This window comes from Amia ocellicauda, unplaced genomic scaffold, assembly GCF_036373705.1.
Source record: "Amia ocellicauda isolate fAmiCal2 unplaced genomic scaffold, fAmiCal2.hap1 HAP1_SCAFFOLD_29, whole genome shotgun sequence".
Taxonomy (NCBI): Eukaryota; Metazoa; Chordata; class Actinopteri; order Amiiformes; family Amiidae; genus Amia; species Amia ocellicauda.
In genome coordinates this window covers 1,523,408-1,550,108 of record NW_027102854.1, presented here as the reverse complement: position 1 = coordinate 1,550,108, position 26,701 = coordinate 1,523,408, and the positions used below count along the sequence as shown (strand labels likewise).

The window sequence follows — 26,701 nt, the reverse complement described above, 5'->3', positions numbered from 1 at the left end:
CAAACTTGCTTATGATCCAGTTCACTACCCTTGAGCTCGCAAGTGCTAAGCTAGCCATAACTTTCATCACCTCTATCGACTCTTTTTCGAGTTGCGTCGTAGTGTCGTTTACCAACTGAGTTCGACGCGACTCTACTTCAAAGTCCAAACTGCCTAGGCGTCCAAGGAATTCAGGAATCTCTGTTCCTGGTACCTTAACAATCAATGCTTCACATGGGGACATTTGGGTAATCATTGTTTTGGCTATTCAGTAACAACCCAACAGAACAGTACTCGATTAATCACCTAATGACTCTAATGCCAACGCTTAGGATATCAACAATTTATCACAAGTAACTAAAACAGACTTAATCTTTTGTGACTTTGGATTTATGACTGATGTCAATCCATGCCATCTTTTGGAAATGCCGGTTGGCCTGGGTTCGTAGCTCTATGTCGGGATTTCGGCTCTCATCCACTTCAAAGAGTTTTTATCACCCACAGGCCCCTTTCTCCAGACATCTCATAGAAGAATAACAAACTATTTGGCCTCTTCTCGGTGCCATCCTCCCCAAAACTGTCACTTTGATGCAAACCAGTTCCAAGCTGATGAGCTAAGGAAATCTGATAACTTTGGGGGGGAGAGGTCTTCTTTAGATCCGTGCTTCAGCTCAGAGCCCAAATACTCTTATCCAAATACACCCAACATAACGTTACACACCACATCCCAAAGATGCTCTATTGGGTTGAGATCTGGTGACTGTGGGGGCCAGTTTAGTACAGTGAACTCATTGTCATGTTCAAGAAACCAATTTGAAATGATTCGACCTTTGTGACATGGTGCATTATCCTGCTGGAAGTAGCCATCAGAGGATGGGTACATGGTGGTCATAAAGGGATGGACATGGTCAGAAACAACGGGCCGTGGCATTTAAACGATGCCCAATTGGCACTAAGGGGCCTAAAGTGTGCCAAGAAAACATCCCCCACACCATTACACCACCACCACCAGCCTGCACAGTGGTAACAAGGCATGATGGATCCATGTTCTCATTCTGTTTACGCCAAATTCTGACTCTGAAATCGAGACTCATCAGACCAGGCAACATTTTTCCAGTCTTCAACTGTCCAATTTTGGTGAGCTTGTGCAAATTGTAGCCTCTGTTTCCTATTTGTAGTGGAGATGAGTGGTACCCAGTGGGGTCTTCTGCTGTTGTAGCCCATCCGCCTCAAGGTTGTACGTGTTGTGGCATCACAAATGCTTTGCTGCATACCTCGGTTGTAGCGAGTGGTTATTTCAGTCAAAGTTGCTCTTCTATCAGCTTGAATCGAGTCGGCCCATTCTCCTCTGAGCTCTAGCATCAACAAGGCATTTTCGCCCACAGGACTGCCGCATACTGGATGTTTTTCCATTTTCACACCATTCTTTGTAAACCCTAGAAATGGTTGTGCGTGAAAATCCCAGTAACTGAGCAGATTGTGAAATACTCAGAGCGGCCCGTCTGGCACCAACAACCATGCCACGCTCAAAATTGCTTAAATCACCTTTCATTCCCATTCAGACATTCAGTTTGGAGTTCAGGAGATTGTCTTGACCAGGACCACACCCCTAAATGCATTGAAGCAACTGCCATGTGATTGGTTGGTTAGATAATTGCATTAATGAGAAATTGAACAGGTGTTCCTAATAATCCTTTAGGTGAGTGTATATGTATGTATGTATGTATGCATGTCCAATTGCTTTGACAATTCAAATGCACTGAATTGAGAGAGAGAGAGAGAGAGAGAGAGAGAGAGAGAGAGAGAGAGTTGTAGTCCAGACCACTGCAAAATTCCTGCTGAAGTGATCTGGATCACCACACAATGGCCCAAGGACCACTGCAAACTTGGATTTCAATGTATTTGTGTAATCTGTGTTGCAATAGCACCTACCATGTTCCTTTGTGGTGATCTGGTTAATTCTGATCTGGGAAAACCACAATCCTGCAGGTTTAATAAGTCTCTCCACACATCAGTCCCTGAGTACCTTCAACCAATGGTCATTTTGACCAATTAAGCCCAAGATTTGAGTCAATTAAGTTGTCAAGGACTACCCAGTGAAGACGTGAACTCACGACTAGGTCACACTGTGAGCTCACCAGAGCAGACATTACACTGAGCTCACTGTGAGCTCACTTAGCGCTTTTCCAGCGACATGGTGCCGGTGCTGGAGCCGGAGCCGCTGCCCTTACTCGGTGGCTAACCCACCTCTATGTTACAAATGTTCCCTAAACACTTATTTTGCAAGATCAATAAAAATCCTTTAGGAAATTTAAACTTTTACTGACACACATAGTTAATAGCAATGTATTATAACTTTACCAAAAATAATAATCTGTATATCTTTAATTGTTTAGACGTTATTAAGATATAATGCATCTTTCACATAGGGAACATTTGTAACATGTTAGGAAAAACAAACAAATGATTTGAAAATATTCATAATTACAGCATACAATTTGTCAGGCTTCATAAGAATGGTATTTATAACATACTCTGTAAAAATCAAGCAAATAGCATTTGTGGTTCACGAGAAAAAAAAAAAAAAAAAAAAAAAAAAAAAAAAAAAAAATATATATATATATATATATATATATATATATATATATATATATATATATATATATATAATCAAAGCTATCAGACTATAGCAGCCGGTGTATGAAGACACATACGATTATACAGCATTATTTGGCAGCTTCGCAAGACCTAATTTGAAACGTTGTTGGTAAGTTAGATAATTAGTGGGGACCCTCTATTTGCAGTTCTTCCCCTCCATAATTGCTAAAATAAAGTTTTACTGACATTTTATTGACCCTACCACTGCATAGGGCACATCTGTAACATGAACGCTACTGAATGGCACATACATTGAAAACTACGGAGAACTGAGACAAATCCACTTTACACTTCATAAATAATCTTAAAACGTTTCCAACCAAGGCAACACCCACTTGAAATACGTTCATTCTCATTTTTGGTAAACAAAAAGAGAGATTGTTACATATGTTCCCTATGATGCATCTACAGAGAGAGAGAGACAGACAGACACTAACTCTCTCTCTCTCTCTCTCTCTCTCTCTCTCTCAGCTGGGAGTGTGTGGGAGGGGTCTGCAGTGAGCGGGAGTGCTGCTGAGAGCTCTGTCCTTTGGCTGCGTTTTTTTGTTGCTTTACTTTTTTCAGTTTGTTTATTTTGTCTTCTGTTTTCAGTGCTTTTCTTATTGTGGGGGAACAGGGGAGGGGAGGGGGGAGTACCGGTAGTTCTTCCCGGGTCGGGGGGTCGGACCCCCTGAATGCGTCTTTTGAAAAACTGACCCGACGCCATGGAGTCAAGATCGCTCCGGTGCAGTTCTGCCCCCTAGAGCAGTGTGTGTTAGCGGTTGGGGAGGTAGCAGGGTGTGAAAATATCAAGTCTGCTGCCATTGTTATCTTCTTAAAAACCACTGATCTGCTCAATCAGCTAGTGGCTAATGGCACAGTGTTAGACGACACTTTCACCCCGGTGTTGCCGCTCGCTGCTCCTGCCCGGAAGGTAACGCTGTCTAACGTCCCTCCGTTCATCCGCACCGGCTCGGGCAGCTGATGTCCGGCATTAAGAGGGTCCCGCTGGGCTGCAAAGCCCCGCAACTGAAACACGTCGTGTCCTTCCGAAGGCAGCTGTATATGATCCTCAATAACATCAATGAGGATCTTAATGTCATTTTTAAATTTAAGATCGACAATACCGACTACGTCGTGTTCGCTACTTCGGAGTCCATGAAGTGTTTCAGGTGTGGGAGCGAGGGGAATGTCGTGAGGAACTGTCCCGAGCAGGACAGGGAGCGGGAGGAGGAGCGGGGCGACGCGGGGAGGAATAGAGACACCGGCCCGCAGCCACAGATGCAGCGGGCAGACAGAGATCGAGCCCCGGCGGAGGAGACAGTCGCCGGTCGGACCGATGGTACCACTGATGCCGTGACGGGGGAAGAGCTGCCCGGAGGCGATGACGCACAGCTGGGGGACGGGGTCGAGGCAGCGGGGGATAGTGACGACCGAGACGCCGGGGGGAGATGGTGTTGAGGCGGTGCACGGGGCGCTGGTTAGTGACGAGGAACAACCTCAGCAGCCAGCAGACGGGCGGACAGACACACAGGGTGTAGCCGAGGAGGAGGCAGGGCCAGGCTCGGCGGTACAAGCCGAGGCGCCGGGTGGAAAAAACGCACTAAGAAGGTGCTGGGAGGGAGCACGGACGGTGTTGGTAAATAGTGGCAGTAAAAGAAGTGGTGGCACAGTAGTGAAGCTGGGGTAGCGAGCGGCTTGGTGGGGAAAGGTCCGGCTACACGCTGGAGCATCGCGGCTCGGAGTGACAGTGAGGGCGGCTTCACGGATTCCTCTCTCGCCTCCTCGTCCTCGGTGAGTCAGAGCTGCAGTGAAGGATATCAGGAGGTTTTTAGAGAAAACGAAGGGAAAGAGGTCTGTTGTAGTGGAGCAGTTTTTCCCAGATCGTGCACGCCTGCTGGCCTCTATTAAGTTTTTACAGAAACCCTGACCTATCAATTTGTACAACACTCACTGAAAACCATGGTTGGGGTCAATTCCTGTTTTTCAATTCCAATTCCTCCTACAAATCAATTCAAAATTGCAATTACTTTTTGCATTCACAGAATATTCTTTATTGGAATTGAATTGAAAAGGGAATTAAAAATTGAATTGGAATTGACCCCAACCCTGTTGAAAACAAAACAAAAAATACAGATCTGGTTCTTCAAATCTTCACTCTGGTTTCATTCTGTGTCGTAGTTCATTTATCTTGCTGTTAATTGCACCACCAATTACACTCTTTGGGGTACTGGGCAATTTTTTCAAGGTAGCCCCTAAAAAACATGTATCACATAGATTTAATGACTTGCACATAGATATATAAAAATCTTTTAATAAACATACCACATATCTTTGAGAAGGGTTCATTAGTTACATATTGCCACAGTAAATCAACATTTTTGTGTGTGGGTGTATTTAAATGTTTTGGTGTATGCTCTTAAACTTGTCTTACACTAGTTCATAGTAAAATCTGTACTTGGCGAAGCAGCTATGCAAAGGCAGTCTTTTCTCCATTAATACCTTGCTTAAGCATTACATTGATGTGGCACAACTGGACTGAAATGTGAAGTATTTGCTCAAAAGTCAAATTTAAATGAGACATGAAAGTTTATATTGTCAAGGATCCCATGGCACTATTCATTATTATTATGTATTAATATGTCTGAAGCATTAATCCAAGGTGATTTACAAGGTGTTGTTGAAAGAGTGACGTGGCTGAATTCTAAGTCAGGCTTCCCTCAATCAGGTCTAACAAATTTGTTATGACTCCACCTTTACTGCTGTGTAGTAATCTGCTGGTACAAAATGGCTGCACCCCAGAGGGTGGTGGGTGAAGTGAGTCTGTAGAGCACTTTGGGATCTTTCCAGCTGCTACATGTAAGGTATTATTATTTATTAATAAATTAACTTTAGTCTCTGAAACTAAAACAAAGGCCAAAGGAACATTTCAAATGCTAACCCTTTGTGTTCTATACAGTTAAAAAGGAGAGTTAGAAATTTTGTACAACAGCATTTACATACCATATATGGCTTCCACCTTTAAGCGATCCAGAGGTGTCTTTTTCTCCGAAGTTGGATCTCTCTTGCTGCCACCACCACGAAGATTGCTCTTTAATAATGTTGGAAGTGAATCTGTGACACCCATAATTCAATTACATTCTTATTATCAACTATAACTATGAATATAACTGATAATGTAGCATCATTAGATTGTTTACAACCAATATTTGTTTTCAATATATATATTTTTACCTTGTCTTTGTAATATTGTAGACCAAGAGTGTTATACCTGTTTTGGTGATTCTTTGTCAGATTCAGAACAATTTGCTGTGGGGCTGTCAGAACCACTTGATGGTGACACACTTTTGTCTTCATTGCTGATAAATGTGGCTTTTGTTACAATTTTTTTCAGATTGTCCAAAAGGTCTGGAATCTCTGGAGAAAAAAACCTTAGTATTAAATGATAATCATTTCTAGTAATATATTTAATACAAAGTGAAAACAAAACCATCAATGCCTGCAATTATACTTGAGAGACTTGCTCTATGTTATTGGCAAACTGATCTTTTTGTGGGTCATTAACATTAGCTACGAAAAAAATAAAAAAGATAAAATACAAGAATTACCAGGTCTAATGTAATGCATATAGTCATTAATGTAGGATTATGAAGTTATGTTGAAAAACTTTATTTAATAATCAGTATTATTAAACTATTAGACAGTGCACATTAAGAGTCTGTATTGTGGTTCTAGATTACTTCAGTATGATCAACTATAATACATTACTCTGGAATCTAAATTACTGAAGAATAACATTTATCAAGGTAAGGAATTATTTGCTATAAATAAAAAAAACTTACCATCAACCATACGGTTTCGAAGACATTGGTTTTCATTTTTAAGTCTTGTGTTTTCCTTTTCGAGCTGCTTAACTTTTTGCTGTAGCTCAACTTCACTGGACTCTTTAAATGTCTGTAGAATATGACGGGATCTAATTCTTGAAGCTCCATCGGTTTTCTTTCTTATTTTGTGCTGTATTCAGAGAGGAAAAGAGTTTAAAATGAAAATATATATATATATGAATATGATTAAAAAAAAACAATCCTGCAATACATTTATTTAATATTTGCAGTAATTATCTCACCGGTAACTGTGGTTCATCAAGGTCACTATCATCTGAAATTTGAAGTTTTTTGTTTGGTTTAGGTACTCTCTTCATTTTAGGACAGGGCATTTTTGTTAGGTCATTAAGTTTTCTTCTTAGTTCGCCTTCTTTTCCTAAAATAAAAATAAAATAAATAAAACCCTGCATTATGTCCACAGATATTTGGGGATTATATTTATTTGTCATAAAAATACAGTGCTTTGACCACACAAATTAAGATGAACAGCCAACAATGAATCAAAACTGAAGTTAAATTATATCTGGTTTAATTTATTTTGTGATTTGGGGGATTTTATTGTAAAGCACAACACACAATAAATCGTTCTTACAAATGCCAGTCAAGTATGACGAGTTTTAGCGCCCTCACCACCACCTACCATGTTATAAGAGTATGTTAGAAGTACAACACATTAATAACTTAAACATTCATTTCAAATATACTGTGATTGTATATATCAAATAGCATGTAAAGACTTTAATGTTTTTTTTTTAAATAAACATTGTTACCAGTCATAATGATCTGCGCTTCATGGACAGGCCATCCACCTTTTGGAGGTTTGTTCGTGTCTCTCCACTCTGCTCTGAAGTTTCGAGTCGTCTCTTCGTCATCATCAGCAATGCTGAATAAATCAAAATTGCGAAAGCAAGCAGTGGGAATCACGCTGTAAGAGTCTTTGTCGACCCCGCTTTCCCACTTCACCAACGCGTGCATCACCGCCATACTACCTTCACCTTCTCGTCCGTTTTTTCTGCGCCTTTTTCCCCCGACAAGTCACGGCACAAAAAACAGTCCCGCTCTGCATTCTGGTACTTGGCGTTCTTAATAACACCAACAGGGTGTAATCGCATAGACCACTCGAGTATAAAGTACTACATATCCCATCAGTTACAGTTTTTTTTCATCTTCTGAAACTGCAATTTAGCACTTTCAACTGTTTCTTAGTGATTCCTAGAATTACTAACCGGTATTGTAGTCAATGTGTTTATAACCTTTTTTGTTTAACGATTTGTGTGTTATCCTATGGGATCCCATGGTCTTTGATTTGGTCACGGAAGTGATTTGTCTTTGATTTGTTGATCTAGAGTTGAATTTTAATTAGTTTTTCCCTTTTGTATAATTAGTGTAGTGCTACATTTAGTCTTTGTTTTTAAATAAATTTGACAATTTATATCTTTGGAATTGGTGTCTGCGTCCAATTATTACAGAAATTGAGTTCTACAAGACTCCAGGATTCGTGATAAGGTGATACTATGAATTCACTTCTTTAATTGAAATGTATAAGTGTACCTTACGCTACATATATGTATGTATGTATGTATGTATGTCCAATTGCTTTGACAATACAAATGAATTGAATTGAGAGGGAGAGAGAGAGAGAGACAGACAGACAGACAGACTGACAAACAGAAAAACAGACAGACACAGACACACACACACACAGAGCCAGCCAGCCAGCCAGCTCAGCGATGACATCACGAGCCTCTCTCAGCTGACTGCTATGACATCACAGAGCACGTACATTCCGTTGCTTGCCGTCTGTCAACCACTCAGTCACTGCCAGCCAGACTGGCTGGCTGGCTGGATGGGGGGGCTGCTTGCTGCTGCTGCGTACCTTAGCAAGCTTATTTGCTTGACCGGCCTTCCTACTCCTCTGCCCACATGCCCACCTATGCCCGATCTGCTGTTCACCTGGATCACAGCTCCGCCCCAACAAGGCAGAGCCCCCCAAGAATGGTACAAACTCACCCACGATCCCCTCCACGGAAAGCTTTAGCAAAAGGCAAAAGCGTTATACGTAATGAAGAGGAACCCGAGTCCAAGACGCATCCGACCAGCCATACATATTTGTGTGTATTAAAGATCACATTTTCTTACATTTAGTTTTTCTGTACTTTATTACATCTTATTGTGATTTATAAAAGTATTGTTTCTTTTCCATATGTATGTATGTATGTGTGTGTGTGTGTGTGTGTGTGTGTGTCTGTCTCTGTGTGAAAGTTAGTGTGTGTGTCTGTACGTGTGTGTGCCTGTCTCTGTGTGAAAGTGTGTGTGTGTGTGTGTGTGTGTGTGTGTATATGTCTCTCTGTGAAAGTGTGTGTGTGGGTGTGACAGTGTGTGTGAGTGTCTGTCTGTCTGTCTGTCATGTAACTCGCACATCTGTGAGGGCACCATTTTTGCAGAAGAGATGTACACATTTTGGAGCAACATATGCTGCCATCCAGACATCATCTTTTCCAGGGACGTACCTGCATTTTTCAGCAGGATAACGCCAAACCACATTCTGCCCAGATTTCAAGCGCATGGTTGCATAGGCAGAGAGTGCGGGTGCTAGCATGGCCTGCCTGCAGTCCTGACCTGTCTCCGAATTGAGAATGTGTGGCGCACTATGAAGTGCAAATTAAGACAACGAAGGCCCTGTGCAGTTGCGCAGCTGAGGAAATGCATAATGGATGAATGGGGGAAAATCCCGCTTGCTAAACTTAACCAAGTGGTGTCTTCAGTGCCCAAGTGCTTAATAAGTGTTATTAAAAGAAAAGGTGATGTTACATAGTGGTAAACAGTCGACTGTCCCAACTTTCTTGGTTTCTTTTCACTGCTAATGAGATGCTGTAGAGTGAGTTAGTTATATTGCTTTCAGGAGCTCTAATCGTATTGATGAGTTCATGCAGCATTTGTAATTGAATTTCAAAAAGAAATCTTTGCTGTCTGGCCTGTGTGTATGAGATGTACTCTGTCAATCTTTGGCTAACAACTGAAACATTGGTAGAACAGAAATGGCAACATAAAAAAGAAAAGTACATTTTAAAAGAGCACATTAAATAGGATGAATATACAGTTTTTTACAATCACTTTGTCACTAATTTCAGAACCTTGATGTCATTTTTCAAAACTCTAGACACAAAACTCAAAACGGTCATCACTTGTAACACAGGCTGTCCAATGTTCAAAACATTGCATTGTGCATTCATATCTTTAAAGAAACCTAGCACTTGCAGACTTGTTGGTTCAAATAACTCATTTATCATGAAATACCATAGTAACATAGTAACACAGAAGATACCGATAGTTTCACTGTGTAGTTGTTCGTACAATCATTAAATATTGTAGTACAAAATATGTGATACATGTTTCATTATGGTACTACACATAAATACATCACTGTAAAAGGACTAGTAGAGAGAATACTACAGACACAGTGGAATCATTGAACAAAATCTGAAATGTATTGATGCAATACAATCAAATCACACCATAGGTTTCTTTGAATCCATGCAAAAATAATTAGCTACAAAAACGAACAAAACTACAGTAAAATGTCAACTGCAGTGTTCCTCACCTGGCTTAGTGTAAAAAGCAAAACAAAGGATTGATTACTGTACTTCTAAATTTCCATCAGCCCTGTGTTCAGGTTCAGGTTCTCACAACCATTTTTCACAAGAGGCATCTTGAAACTGAACATACCTGAACATACTCAGTCATCAGCTGCTTTACTCTGTCTGCATTTCTTTCAAAAGGCACACTATACTCTGTGCTACACATTGGTATGCAGTATACAGTCATTTGACAATTGAGAGTAGCCTAATGTTTAGTGCATGCTGAAGACTTGCCGCTTCTCAGTACGGACATTTCTGATGATTGAGGCCACAGTTGATCCTGAGTTGATTCTGAGGTTTGATTGAATCATTGTAGCTGCCTCAGTCATGGTCATGCCATGATTTACAACATGTTCTACAACTATTTCTCGGATTTCACTGGACACTATTTGCTGTTGCTGCCGCTGTCTGGTCCGTGGCCTTGTCCTCTACCACGTTCCCCCAACACCTCTCAAATGAGGCCCATGGCTGCCTCTCTGGTGAGGCCTAAGCCCTCCTCTATGACGAGGCCCACGACCACCTCTCAGAAGGGGTGCATGTCCCCTTCCATTCCTTTGACCACCACGTCTTCCTCCTCCCACTGCTTGACCTCTATTGTGACCTGGATGACTTGCCGGCTCCATGTTATCACTGTGTTGCTGGGGTGGATAGCACTCATTTCACTCGATACTCGTACCACAATGTGAAATCAATCATCAATAACCAGTTGGCAGTATTGGAAAAGCAATTACAAGGGCCTGCATACATACAGTAATGTCAAATCTGATGTGGAAGAACAATCATCTTCAACCAGGTTGGAGCGTTAGTTGCAATGCCTTTAATACACGCAGCGTGGAGAGGAACAGTGACTCAAGAAGATCCCAAAGTCGCTCTGCCTTCATTTTAACAGTCAGAGCTTTTATACACAAAAATCAAAGAGCTGGTTATAATCAGAAAGTCATTACTATGTTATCTTAAAAGTTAGCTAAGCAGAATTTATATCATTATAGGACAGAGTTCATAGATCAACACATGGATTAGGGAGCAGGCACTTCAATCATACTGTTTGACATTGTCTCCAAGATTCTCATCGTAAATAACAAGCAGAAATCAAACTACCTTCTGGCCTGACCTTCTAGCTTGACCTTATCTTTCTTAAGTATACAAGAGAGAAAAACAGGTATTAGAGAAAGAATTTCTAACTTTCCTTCCACACTGAAAACATGGTGTGGAAAAGTGCTACATGATGATGAATGATGATGAAATATTACATCCATAGATAATGTAGTCCAACTGGTTCATGCTCCTCGGTTATTGGTGTCAATGGATCTCATTATCCTGAAACTTTCATGATCGAAACATGGAATACTGTTCGTCAGTTTCCATAAAACTATGAATTAAGAGTAATGCAACAGTCACTTATCATTTTGAGCAGCTGTATCAATTGATAGTTAGATCTTTGTAATGAAATGAATAGACAGTGATCTCAGATGTAATGTGTGAATTGCATTTTGAAATGGTAATACTTTGACGTTAAGTTGTATCATTTTAGTTCAATGAACAAATGATCTGAGGTTGATGTGTATTGTATCCAAGCAATTGAAAAATGTGCATTTTGATCATCGGGTGTGAGTTTTGTGTCTAGAGTTTTGAAAAATGACATCAAGGTTCTGAAATGAGTGCCAAAGTGATTGTAAAAAAGTGTAATATCAGGGGACAGTGGCTATTACTGATCTGGCCTTCCGTGGCCTCTGTATTAATGTAACAGGTCACATTGTATGTGTACACTGATACTTGATAGTATAATATAGTACAAGTAAAAAACATACATAGGTATCATAGAAGTATTTTGCAGAAATGATTATGGATACTTATCAAAATGGAGAGGAAATGCTAAATCCAGTCTCCCCAGGCTGAGCTTCTATTGCTACACCTGCTAAGTGGCTGCTGGCCCCACTATATGGATAGAGCCACACCAAGTACAAGAGTCTCCCCATTGCTATTTATATCTCCCTATCCAGTCTTCTATACGTGTCAGGTATACAAGTGTGTGTGTGTGTGTGTGTGTGTGTGTCTGTCTGTCTGTCTGTCTGTGAAAGTGTGTGTGTGTGTGTGTGTGTGAAAGTGTGTGTGAGTGTCTGTCTGTCTGTCTGTCATGTAACTTGCACATCTGTTAGGGCACCATTAATGCAGAGATGTACACATATTGTTTATTTTCCATATATATGTATGTATGTATGTATGCATGTCCAATTGCTTTGACAATACAAATGCACTGAATTGAGACAGAGAGAGAGAGAGAGAGAGAGAGAGAGAGAGAGGTGCTAAGGCACATTTGTAACATAAATTAGGGAACATTTGAAACATGCTTAGGGAACATTCATAAGAACATAAGAACATAAGAAAGTTTACACACGAGAGGAGGCCATTCGACCCATCATGCTCGTTTGGTGTCCATTAATATCTAAGTGATCCATGGATCCTATCCAGTCTATTTTTAAATGTTCCCAAACTTTCAGCTTCTACCACTTTCCATCTTGAATGCCTTGAAGCCCAATTTCCATTTGTTGTCCCCTGGTGCGTGTGTCCCTGCTGATCTGGAAAAGCTCCTCTGGTTTGAGGAACCTTTCATGATTTTGAAGACTTGGATCAAGTCCCCACGTAATCTCCTCTGTTCCAGGGTGAAAAGGTTCAGTTCCCTCAGTCTCTCCGAGTAGGACTTTCCCTTCAGACCTGGAATAAGTCTGGTTGCTCTCCTCTGAACTGTCTCTAAAGCAGCAATATCCTTCTTGAAGTGTGGTGCCCAGAACTGTACACAGTATTCCAGATGAGGTCTAGCGCATTGTACAGTCTTAACATTACTTAAATTCTACACTTTTGACGATATACCCTAGCATTCTGTATGCCTTTTGTATTGCTTCCCCACATTGTTTGGATGGAGAAAGTGAATCCACATAGATTCCTAGGTCTTTCTCATGCATTACTTCATCTAGATCTGTACCTCCCATAGTGTAATTATAGTGGACATTTTTGTTTTACTGCATGTATTACCTTGCACTTGTCCACATTGAATTTCATTTGCCAGGTGTCAGCCCACAACTGAATTTATCTAAGTTCCTCTGAATAGCATGTGATGCCAAGATTGTATCTGCTAAGCCACCTATTTTAGTATCATCTGCAAATTTGACAAGGTTGCTAAGTATCCCAGAGTCCAGATCATTAATATAGATTAGAAAAAGCAAAGGCCCTAGTACTGATCCCTGTGGAACTCCACTAACAACCTCACTCCAGTTAGAAGTGACTCCTCTAATCTGTTTCCTATACATCAACCAGTTCATAATCCATCTACTTACATGACCCTGAATGCCTACAGCTTCCAATTTGAGGATCAGTCTTTGGTGTGGAACCTTATCAAAAGCTTTTTGGAAATCTAAGTATATCATATCATATGCTTTCACGTGATCTACAGCTGCAGTTGCATGTTCAAAAAAATGTATTAAGTTAGTAAGACATGATCTGCCTCGTCTAAACCCATGTTGACTATCTCCAAGAATATGGTTTTCATTGAGATGCTCCTCTATTTTCTGTCTAATCATTTTTTCCAACATTTTACAGGTGATGCAGGTGAGACTGATTGGTCTGTAATTTCCTGGCTCAGTTTTGTCCCCTTTCTTGTGGATTGGTATGAAATTTGCTGTCTTCCAGTCAGTGGGAACATCCCCTGTTCTAAGTGTCATTTGAAATAATCGAGTTAACGGCCTATACATAATTTCCCTCATTTCTTTAAGTACTGTTGGAAATATCCCATCTGGCCCAGGTGATTTGTTTGATTTTAATTCTGCTAGTCCCTTTAGTACCTCCTCCTCATTTATCCTGATCTCTCTTAGGGTTTGACTGGATTGATTGTCAACCTGTGGCATGTCATCTGTTTTTTCTTTTGTACAAACCTCTGTGAAATACTCATTTAGAATATTTGCCACATCTTGTTCGTTTTCCAAGATACCTCCATTTTTGCCCTTTATCTGTTTCACCTCCTCCTTAATTGACCGCTTGCTGTTGTAATTTTGAAAAAAGCTCATTGCATTGGTTGTAGCTCCAAGAGCTATGTTTCTTTCTATTTCCCTCTTTGCTTTCCTGATCCCTTTCTTAAGATCTCTTTGCAGCTCAACATATTCTATGTATTTTGTTTCATCACCATCCCTTTTGTATGTGCTATACAACATTTTCTTCCTCTTTATATTTTTTTGCATGCCTCTGGTTTGTATGTATGTATGTATGTATGTATGTATGTATGTATGTGTGGAAGGAAAGTTAGAAATTCTTTTCTCACAACTGTTTTTCTCTCTTGTATACTTAAGAAAGATAAGGTCAAGCTAGAAGGTCAGGAGGCCATAAGGTAGTTTGATTTCTCTTTGTTATTTACAATGAGAACCTTGGAGACAATGTCAAACAGAATGACCTACGTGCCTGTTCCCTAATACCATGTATAGACCTATGAACTCTGTTCGATAATGATATATGTTCTGCTTAGTTAGCCTTTAAGATAACATAGTAATGACTTTCTAGCATGTATGTATGTATGTATATATATACACTCACCTAAAGGATTATTAGGAACACCATACTAATACTGTGTTTGACCCCCTTTCGCCTTCAGAACTGCCTTAATTCTACGTGGCATTGATTCAACAAGGTGCTGAAAGCATTCTTTAGAAATGTTGGCCCATATTGATAGGATAGCATCTTGCAGTTGATGGAGATTTGTGGGATGCACATCCGGGGCACGAAGCTCCCGTTCCACCACATCCCAAAGATGCTCTATTGGGTTGAGATCTGGTGACTGTGGGGGCCAGTTTAGTACAGTGAACTCATTGTCATGTTCAACAAACCAATTTGAAATGATTCGACCTTTGTGACATGGTGCATTATCCTGCTGGAAGTAGCCATCAGAGGATGGGTACATGGTGGTCATAAAGGGATGGACATGGTCAGAAACAATGCTCAGGTAGGCCGTGGCATTTAAACGATGCCCAATTGGCACTAAGGGGCCTAAAGTGTGCCAAGAAAACATCCCCCACACCATTACACCACCACCACCAGCCTGCACAGTGGTAACAAGGCATGATGGATCCATGTTCTCATTCTGTTTACGCCAAATTCTGACTCTACCATCTGAATGTCTCAACAGAAATCGAGACTCATCAGAACAGGCAACATTTTTCCAGTCTTCAACTGTCCAATTTTGGTGAGCTTGTGCAAATTGTAGCCTCTTTTTCCTATTTGTAATGGAGAGGAGTGGTACCCGGTGGGGTCTTCTGCTGTTGTAGCCCATCCGCCTCAAGGTTGTACGTGTTGTGGCTTCACAAATGCTTTGCTGCATACCTCGGTTGTAACGAGTGGTTATTTCAGTCAAAGTTGCTCTTCTATCAGCTTGAATCAGTCGGCCCATTCTCCTCTGACCTCTAGCATCAACAAGGCATTTTCGCCCACAGGACTGCCGCATACTGGATGTTTTTCCCTTTTCACACCATTCTTTGTAAACCCTAGAAATGGTTGTGCGTGAAAATCCCAGTAACTGAGCAGATTGTGAAATACTCAGACCGGCCCGTCTGGCACCAACAACCATGCCACGCTCAAAATTGCTTAAATCACCTTTCTTTCCCATTCAGACATTCAGTTTGGAGTTCAGGAGATTGTCTTGACCAGGACCACACCCCTAAATGCATTGAAGCAACTGCCATGTGATTGGTTGATTAGATAATTGCATTAATGAGAAATTGAACAGGTGTTCCTAATAATCCTTTAGGTGAGTGTATATATATATATATATATATATATATATATGTATGAATGTATGTATGTCCAATTGCTTTTGACAATACAAATGAATTGAGAGGGAGAGAGAGAGAGAGAGAGACAGACAGACAGACTGACAAACAGAAAAACAGACACACACACAAACACACACACACACAGAGCCAGCCAGTCCGCCAGCCAACCAGCCAGCCTGCCAGCTCTGCGATGACATCACGAGCCTCTCTCAGCTGACTGCTATGACATCACAGAGCACGTACATTCCGTTGCTTGCCGTCTGTCAACCACTCAGTCACTGCCAGCCAGACTGGCTGGCTGGCTGGATGTGGGGGCTGCTTGCTGCTGCTGCGTACCTTACCAAGCTTATTTGCTTGACCGGCCTTCCTACTCCTCTGCCCACATGCCCACCTATGCCTCTACTCCAAGATACTTATACAATAGAAAAACTATGGTAATAATAATATAGCCCAAGACAAAAAATATTAATCTTTCTAGACTGTATTAAAGTTCAGCACTTCGGAAAAATAGAATTATTTTGTATTTCAATAAAACAAAAATAATTACTGGTATCCACACACCCAACCAATGTAAATGTCATGGACGGTGTTAATTAGCTCCTTAATCACCATTACTTATTATATTTATATTTCACTTCACTTTATGCAATATGGCTTGTGTATTTTGTTTGGTTCTATATTGCCATTATTTTGTGTGTTGATTATCTTTCACTTTATTGTTTAATTTGTTATTCACTTAGTATTATTTTGATTGTTTGCACGCGTGCCTTATTATTTTTGTTTCTTCTTTCTTTCACAACTCACCTGGGTCCACCTGCACTCTTCACACGCGTCCCCACTTAATCACCCTGCCCTGGGAGAGGAGAGGATTATCTGCTGTAGTCCACTTTCCAATGTGGGAGGTCTCTGCGGCTCATATCTCATTCAATTATTTATTAATTTATCCTACATCAAGTTTATTTATTTTCCCACGTTTCATTCAATCACCATCAGAAGCTCTCTGTGCTAAAAGTGGCAGCACATTTGTCTCACACACATCAAACTCGCCTTTTCCTGCTTCCCAAGCCTTATCAACTTACTCAGACCCTCGTCAACTTACTCAAACCCTCTTCAACTTTGGTTAACATTGCTCTGCATTCTAACAGCTATTCTTTCTCCTATTCTTAATTTCTTACAAGAAATGTATTCAGGTTTTTTTATCAATATGTTTTATTTATATTTATACAGATGTCACTCCATTATTCGTTTATTGAAGTCATATATGTACCTAACAAAATATTAGCCAATAGGCCATTGATCTCAATAATGATTCCCATAATCCTAGGACACCTTCTCTTTTACTCTTCCTTTCCATTCTTACTTTTCTCCTGTAAAGCATTTTATATTACTTGAGCTTACTTATTCTATAGTTGTAATCTTATACTTCTGCGGTATCTTACCCTTTTCCTACATCACTCATCTTAAAACCATGGTCTACTTTGACTTTCATTTCAGGTATTATATGCTAGGCACCAATAACCAAACATTTTCTGAAAGACTGTAACATGTCACCAGACTGTTTACATTCTCCTGCTTTCACAGGCTGTCAGGGCTGCACCAGGCTCTCTTCTAGCCTTTCGTTTCCTTGAATTTGACTTTTGACAGAGCTTGTCCATAACATGATGTTTAACAAACAAATTCTGGTTCTTCTTGTGGAGACACCATGACTATTTATGTATTACTATTATTATCCATCTGTTTATTCAATGTATATTTTGGATTACTTTTCTTATAATAGTCTTTCTTTCTGATTTCTGATGCTTGAGGCACTCTGTATAGAGCCAAAGATCCTCATGAATATGATAAATCTGTTGTTACATTTTTAAATATAATTCTAAAATGATTGCCAAAACATAGACATTTACCTTATATCACCTTCAAACTATACATATTCATAAACACACAAAGCACATACACATTGATATCTAAAGATAATTCAGATATCCGATCTGTGGCATGTTTTATTGACCCTGCAGTGTCTCAAACAGCCCTTATAACTTATTATTTAAGCTTATGATTATTTAGAATAAAATGTCAAATAATCCCACTGGATTATTTCATTATTTCACTATCTCAGTTTTCTTGATCCATTGTGAAAAAGTTCTGTTATTTCCTCCTCATCTGTAGAGGCTACATTAGCCCACTCCCCGGTCTGATATTCTCGTAGTAACTGTATCCAAATGTTGGGCGGACATTTAGCCTTCACGATGATGTGTACATCGTGCGGGTGAAGGAGGTGAATAACCATCTTTTCATCTAGAATATCCCAAAAAGTTGTGTTACCCTGGTTTGGTTTTAATTTTGGGAGGGACGCCCATATCATTTCTTTTTCTCCTGGGGAGAAGGGGACATGGGTTTTAGTCGTATAGACTATTGATTGACCTTCCTCTTTACTCTGTCTAGTTTTGACTTGCATGGGTGCAGCTGGGACCGTTTTCAGAGCGGTCAGATCTGGATACAATGTATTATTATAACCAAAATCAGTGATTGATTTATATTCCGGATTATATGGGGGAGGAGCGCTAGCAAAACCTCCTTTTTCATATTCCCATGCTTTGCGATCTAAATCATCCCAATCGGGCCTGTCGTCCTCGGAGTGATCTGTGTCGCGACGCGCTCCTAACACGGCAGCACATCGCGCACCTACACCTTCACCTTTTCTGACCACTTTTCTTGCCCTTCTAATTTGCCTTGTAGTTCTATTAATTCTATCGTATTTTTCACAACTTCTTCTCTCAATTCACATTACTGTTTATGATGATCTTCCATTTCTGTTATTTTCTTTTCTTGATTCTCACCAACCTGACACAATATCACAATTCCTTTCTCTGTCTTATCTGGTTGTTGTTGCTTCCACCAGTCCCGGAGCTCCTTCGGAGACCAGTCTTTCTCCCAACTTCCTTCCAACATTTTCTTCTCTACATTCTGTTTTTTTATTTCTCAAAAAACCAATAATGCTGGTGTCACTCACTGTGACGATTTATCTGAAATATTACATTATTATATATTATATTATGTATATATATTATAATAAAAACAAACACTCCAGTAAGGTACGGACACCCGTACATGACACTGGCTAAGGTAAGGGAACCCATAAACAACCATAAGCACCCCCGGACCTAGGACAGACTGTAACTTGCTAACTTGCTAACTGTTTTGTTTGCTTCACATCGTTTGCTGCTAGTTGCATGCCAAACGAGTTCGTTCTGTCCAAAATATAAGCTTTTTTCTTCTAATAAACTCAATAAAAATACAGTGCACTAGCAACTATTTCCCTTTCAAAAGTTGTAGTCCCGTTTCAGTTAAAACAAAATGTGTTCTTCAAACAAAGAAAATACTTGTGTTTCTTTTCCCTCTTTACCTGCTCTTATCACAAAGCTTCTCAACACAATCTCAGGTGCAGGTGCACTCTGCGCTATCCTTTGCCCGAGCTTTGTCCAGGAAAACTCACTGTAGCCATCTTAGTTCAACACGGGCTCTCCTTACCTGCGAGTCACACGGGTCCAGTTCACTTTGCAAGTGAACAGTCTCTTCTCAGAAACAATAAGGAAACTTGGAAAGAAACACAATCCCAGGTCGGTGTTAAAAAAAAGTTCTTTGTTTTCATATTAAAAGAAAACATTTGTATTTTCTCTGCACACTTCACAGCTCCAATTAGCACACTCAACTAATCCCTGCCCCCCTCAGAACCGTCACTAAAGAAAGGTACTCACAGTCATTTTAAATATGACATCCTGTAGTGTTTGTTTTCAAAATATGATCTTATTATCACTTGAACCAAATAAATCCTTTGACCCACTAATACCAAATTACAGTTAGGGGGGCCACAGATGTGATTTGAAAATACGATCTTCCATGTCTTTCTGTTGTGTTTTGACCTGGGGATCTGTAATTGTCCAAGTGGCTACTGCACATGTACTTATTTAATATTAAATGTGTTATTTAATTAGGCTTGGTTCTGATGAGCATGTACAAGACGTCAGCTTTTTAAATAACTGTGTGTATTGGATCATACACATTTTAGAAATACTCTCTCAAACTTCCCACATTGGTACCTCACCAGGGAGGTAGAAAACAGCAATAGCATTGAAAAAGTGTGACTGTAGTTCTGCTCTTCTGCAATATATTTCTACAATATCTTTAACATCTTCTTTAACATTGTTTTAAAGGCTGGGACCAATATGGTGGAATATCTCCAACACACGGACATTGAGAGACTCGACCCCTTTGTGCTGCTGCTCAGAGACCAACTCTCAGTTGTCTCTGAGTAGGCTATGGATCAACTTCCTTTCCTAATATGAAGGAGACCATGGATACAAAACCTATGAAAAACAGGTGATTATTGTTATTCTTCTCATTATAAACTACTTAATACATCTCTCCCATAAAGTACAACAGGATAGTGGTGACGTCATTCAGGATTGGATTGCCATTGGTCAAAAGCCCTCTGAGAGAAATTGTGTGGCGACACTCCACACTCTTAGAAGAAATTGTTCTGCACAGAACCATAAAGGGTTCCTCGAGTAATCGCTCTGGTGGATCCCTTTATGGTTCTATGTAGAACCCCTTCAAAGGGGTTACATGAAGAACCCCCAAACATAGCGTTCTACACAGAACCATTCGTTTTAAAATGTTATATATAGAACCCATTCAAAAGGGGGACACGTGCTATACCTGAATTTGTTTTCCAAATACAATCTTTAAAAAATGTATGAGTTCATATATACAAACACACATACACAACGAAAAAATCGCACTACTAGTGAAGTAACTTCATTTACATTATATGCCACAACTCCTCAATTTGGAAAGCAAAAACAAGACATCTGATGTAAAAGTGTAAACTAATTACGAACAGCACTTTTGATTTTTATCTTCAATTCAGGGGCTACTTATTCGAACAGTAAACTGTATTCTCTCTTCAGAGTGACTGGAATGTTTTTGCCTACATTCAACTTAAATATGAAAGTTTCCAAAAACGGCATAGTTTTCTTTAAGGCTATTCAATGCCAAACACAAAATTCTCTCTGCTTTCAGTGCTTGTCCTTCAGCACAATTACACAGGTTCATGATGTTCTCATTTCAATACATTGTTTTCTTATTTAAACTATTTGACTTTGAGCTTACATTGAGAATAAAATCACTTTTGCAAGTAAAACCTGGCCAAGAAAGGAAGCAGCACTACAATAAAACAATACACAGAATACAAAGCAGTTCCTTCAAAAGTGAAAGTGATAAAGAGTGATGTCTGTCAGTAAATTACGTTGAGATACATATTGGTTATTTTGAATTAGGAGTCCAACTTCAATAATTTCTATTAACAAGCCAAAATACAGATCAGAATTACGGGTAATTGAAAATAATATGTAGCGCCTAGGTAAGCTTGGATGTGTTCAGAGAAACACTAAAAACGGACCTTCCTCACACCCGTCTTGTTGAGGTGGACGTGGTCATACAGGTGATGTGGCTGGATGTCTCAGTGGTGTGCCAGGTGGACGTTGGGGAGGAGGGCACATCTTCGGGATACTTCTGCGTTGATGGCCTGGATGATGTGCAGGGGCACGTCTGTGCGGGGCAGCAGTGTGGAGATGGTGATTTTGGCAGTTTGGAATTCCTCTGTGGCTTTCTTTGCCACCTGTCTCAGGGCTGAGGCCACATCGCCCCTGCGGGCACTCAGGTCGTTAGTGCCGGTGTGGATGAGGATGTGTTTGACCTGGCACAGCCTCCTCTTGGAGAGCAGCTCCAGGGCTCTCTGTGCTGTCGGGCACCAAAGCTTTTTCACTTTTCGCCCAGGGAAGAGGCGCCTCTCATCCAGGAACTTCCCATTGGAGTCGCTCAGAATGACCACCTCTGTGTTGACCTGCCACTCCGGGTTTTGCGTCGGGAGTGGTGGGGGCAGCGGGTGTGTTTTAGGGGAGTGGCGTTTCAGGGGTTTGTGTATTAGTGGCAGGTCTGGTGATAGTGGGGGTGTCAGGAGTGGTGGGGATTGTGGGTGGATCAGTGGGTGCGTCAGGGGTTGTAGGTGTTGTGGGGTCAGTGCAGTGCAGTCTCTGTGCTCCTCTCTTAGCTTCTCCAGCTGGCTCTGCAGGCTCCTCAGGTAGCTGTGCTGGGGTGTCCTGGTCAGCTCCTCCCTCGCTCTGTGCAGCTCCGTCCTCAGGGTTTGGCTCTGCTCCTCCTGGTCTCTCACTGCTGCTCTCAGCTTATGGATCTCAGCCTTGTGGTGCATCTTTAGTCCCTGAACTCCGCAAACTTCAGCTCCAGCACTGATAGGCATTCCTTTAGTGTTTTAATGTTGCTGGAGAGTTTTGGGGAGACAGGGGGGCAGTCTGTGGGAGATGGGGCACTGTCTGGCTCCGTGTGGCTGGGGGCAGACTGCAGGGTGGCCGGCTCTGGCTCGTGTTTCTCTACCTCAGTCTGCTGCTTTGAGGTGTGGAAGCCGAGAGATAATTGGTCCAGGCTGCTCTCGCTGTCCTGCACCATGATGGTCCCGTTGTGGTATACATTAAAAGTGAGCATCACACTGTCTGTGTCTTTCTCTACCAGCACTGAGATCTGCCTGCCTCTGCTAATGCCCCTCTTGTTGTTATTGGGGTATGTCTGGCACAGGGTTTTGTGAAAGGCGGTGGGGTACTGAGTGTAGAACAGTAGATTGTTCTTGACCCTGTTTTCTCCTTTACCGGTGTAGTCTAGGATGAGGGTCTCAGGAGATGCTCTCATCACAGCTTGTTTGTAGTCCTTATAGCCTGTGCAGAGCGAATGTCTTCAGGGTATCGGATTTCAAAAGGCAGCTCTGCAGTCAGACTGCTGTTCGATAGATTTGTATCAGTCTCAGTGGCAGTTGGGCTCTCTCCTACTGTCACTCTATTCAAATTGGAGCTCTGCATTTTCATTGGCTGAGTCAACTACTGAGAATGCTTATTTATTTTATTAATACATATTTTTTTGTTTAATTATTTGTCTCTATAGGTGAAAGGTCTTACCTCCAATTCTTGTCTTCAGCTTTTCTTTTCTGACTTTTCTTCCTGAACTGTCTCTCTGCTTTCTTCTTTTTGTGTTTCTCTTAAAATTATTATTTTTTGAATACTTTTTCTTCTGAATTTCTATTCCATGTCTTCTGTGTATGTTTATAGTGCTATATATTAATTTGTAAATGACAAATTAAATCCGCTTATGTATAAAAACAAATGTTTTTTAGGAGCTCATATTCCTCTCTCTCTCTCTCTCTCTCTCTCTCTCTCTCTCTCTCTCTCTCTCTTCTCTCTCTCCCTCTCAATTCAATTCATTTGTATTGTCAAAGCAATTGGACATACATACATATACATACATACATACATACATACATACATACATACATACATACATCTACACGGAAAATAAATAATAGAATTATGAATCACAATAAGATGTAATGAAGTACAGAAAATGAAAATGTAAAAAAATGTGATCTTTAATACATACAAATAAAGAAAATAGGTTTACTATTTCCAGATTCCTTTTTTGAAATACAATGACATGCATAACAAACAAGTATTTACATTATATTTACAGCCGGTGCTCGTGTGTCACTGTGTCCCTCAGGCTGTGGTAGGCGCTGACATATTGGGCAGCCAGGGTGGCTGTGTGTCCCTCCCCCAGGAGGACTGGCGTTTTTCTTTTTTCTCAGTTTTGTCACAGGTTGGGTGGGCATCCATTATGTTGTTACAGAATTTGTCCCTTATTTTGGGCTAAAGCTTTCCGTGGAGGGGAACGTGGATCAGTTTGTACCATTTTTGGGAGAATCTGCCTTGTTGGGGCGGAGCTGTGACCAGGTGAACAGCAGATCGGGCATAGGTGGGCATGTGGGCAGAGGAGTTGGAAGGCCGGTCAAGCAAATAAGCTTGCTAAGGTACGCAGCAGCAGCAAGCATCCCCCACATCCAGCCAGCCAGCCACTCTGGCTGGCAGTGACTGAGTGGTTGTCAGACGGCAAGCAACGGAATGTACGTGCTCTGTGATGTCATAGCAGTCAGCTGAGAGAGGCTCGTGATGTCATCGCTGAGCTGGCTGGCTGGCTGGCTCTGTGTGTGTGTGTGTATGTCTGTGTGTGTGTGTGTGTGTCTGTTTGTCTGTTTTTCAGTCTGTCTGTCTCTCTCTCTCTCTCTCTCTCTCTCTCTCTCTCTCCCTCTCAATTCAATTCATTTGTATTGTCAAAGCAATTGGACATACATACATTCATACATACATATATATATATATATATATATATATATATATATATACATACATACATGCATACATGCTAGAAAGTCATTACTATGTTATCTTAAAGGCTAACTAAGCAGAACATATATCATTATAGAACAGAGTCCATAGGTCTACACATGGTTTTAGGGAACAGGCACGTAGGTCATACCGTTTGACATTGTTTCCAAGGTTCTCATCGTAAATAACAAACAGAAATCAAACTAGCTTCTGGCCTGACTTTCTAGCTTGACTCTATCTTTCCGCCTTATATACTTGGTGAATAATTGAGGAAGTAGCACCAAGTGACCACATTAGGCTGCCTGAGGGTTTCTGGGGAGTGTAGTTGTCTAGGGTCGGTTTTCTTCCCTAGAGTGCAGACCTTGCAGCAGACCTGGCCTGACATGTCTGCCATGTATGACCCTGCCCCTTGGTTTGTCCCACATCCTCCCCCCCAGCTGCGACCCCATAGGTCGAGCGACAGCCGCAAAAAAGCATGCACCCGGGACAGCCCATCAACATTCCCCATGGCCTTCCCTGGCCTGTGCTGCAGGGTGAAATGAAAATGTTGGAGACTCAAAAACCACCTCATCACACGGGCATTCCTGTCTTTCGAACGATGCATCCAAGTGAGGGGGGCATGGTCAGTGATCAGGGTGAAGTGCCTGCCCAACAAATAGTATCGAAGACTGTCCAAAGCCCACTTCACTGCCAAACATTCTTCTTCAACTACCAAATAATTTATTTCATTGGATTCCAACTTTCTGCTAAGGAACAACACCGGGTGTTCGTGATCACCCATTCTTTGGGACAAAACCACTCCGATCCCCACCTCAGAGGCGTCCGTCTGGACTATAAATTCTTTCTGAAAGTCAGGTACCATTAAAACGGGGTTGCGGCAGAGCGCCTCCTGTAGGCTCCGGAAAGCCCGGTTTGCTGTATCACCCCATCTAACCATATTGGGTTCTGTAGCCTTAGTCATATCAGTCAGAGGGGCCGCTAAGGTAGCATAGTTGGGAATAAACCTCCGGTAATACCCAGTTAACCCTAAAAATGCCCTAACCTGCTTTTTATTGACAGGCCTAGGCCAAGAGTTTATGGCTTCAACCTTGGATATTTGGGGTTTCACCATACCCCTCCCTACTGTATAGCCCAAGTATTTGGCCTCTTCCAACCCCAAATTGCATTTGGTTGGATTAGCCATCAGGCCTGCTGCATGTATTGAATCCAATACCGCTTGGAGCTGAGACAAATGTGATTCCCAATCTGGACTGTGAATGACCACATCATCTAAATATGCTGCCGCATACGTCCTGTGTGGTCTAAGTATGTGGTCCATCAACCTTTGAAAGGTGGCAGGAGCACCATGCAGGCCAAAGGGCAGCACTGTGTAGTGAAACAGACCATCTGGGGTTGCAAAGGCTGTTTTTTCTTTGGCACCCGGGGTCAAGGGAATCTGCCAGTAGCCCTTGGCTAAGTCAATAGTTGAAATATAGCGAGCATTCCCAATATTCTCTAACAATTCATCTACTCGGGGCATTGGGTATGCATCAAACTTTGAAATTTCATTAACCTTTCTAAAATCATTACAGAATCTCCAGGAGCCATCAGGTTTGGAAACCATGACTATAGGGCTGGACCACTCACTGTGGGATTCTTCAATAACCCCTGCCTCCAGCATTTCCTTAACCTCATTTCTAATAGTGTTCCTGCGAGCTTCTGGTACCCTGTAAGGCCTCATATTTACCTTCTTTCCTGGGAGAGACACAATGTTGTGAGAGACTAAATGGGTACGCCCCGGTATGCCTGAGAAAACTTCCCTATTACGTATTATCAAGTCGTTCACCTCCTTCAACTGGTCAGGTGACAAGGCAGCTGCAATATTCACCTTCGGTGTCCCTAGTGGCTGAGGGGGGTAAGTCAACATCAACACTTCCCTGTCCTTCCAGGCTTTTATTAAGTTGACATGATATATTTGTTCTGGGGGTCGGCGGCCGGGTTGCTGAACCTTATAGTTCACTTCCCGTATTCGCTCTATAATCTCATAAGGTCCCATCCACGTAGCCAGAAATTTACATTCTACAGTGGGAACCAACACCAACACCCTATCACCAGGCTGGAACACCCTCAGTGTAGCCTGACGATTATAGGCGAATTGTTGGTGTTCCTGTGCCTGCCTTAGGTGCTCTCTCACAATGGGAGTGACTGTGGCTATTCTCTCTTGCATAGCATTGATGTGCTCGACTACACTCCGGAAAGGAGTGGACTCGTGTTCCCACGTTTCACGGGCTATGTCTAATATCCCCCTGGGGTGCCTCCCATATAACAGTTCAAAAGGCGAAAAGCCCAGGGAAGCCTGTGGGACTTCCCTAATGGCAGACATCAAGTAGGGCAGCATGAATTCCCAATTTTTCCCATCCTTATCGATTACCTTTCTTAGCATGGACTTCAGGGTCCTATTAAATCTCTCAACCAACCCATCTGTTTGTGGG

At 41.4% G+C, this 26,701-nt stretch overlaps 1 non-coding gene across 1 annotated transcript; it reads right to left on the bottom strand.

The window, feature by feature from the left end:
- Positions 1–8,467: 8,467 nt before the first annotated feature.
- Positions 8,468–8,582, bottom strand: LOC136728231 (U5 spliceosomal RNA). Its single transcript, XR_010808596.1, has one exon. It is a non-coding gene; the product is annotated as a U5 spliceosomal RNA (small nuclear RNA).
- Positions 8,583–26,701: the final 18,119 nt, after the last annotated feature.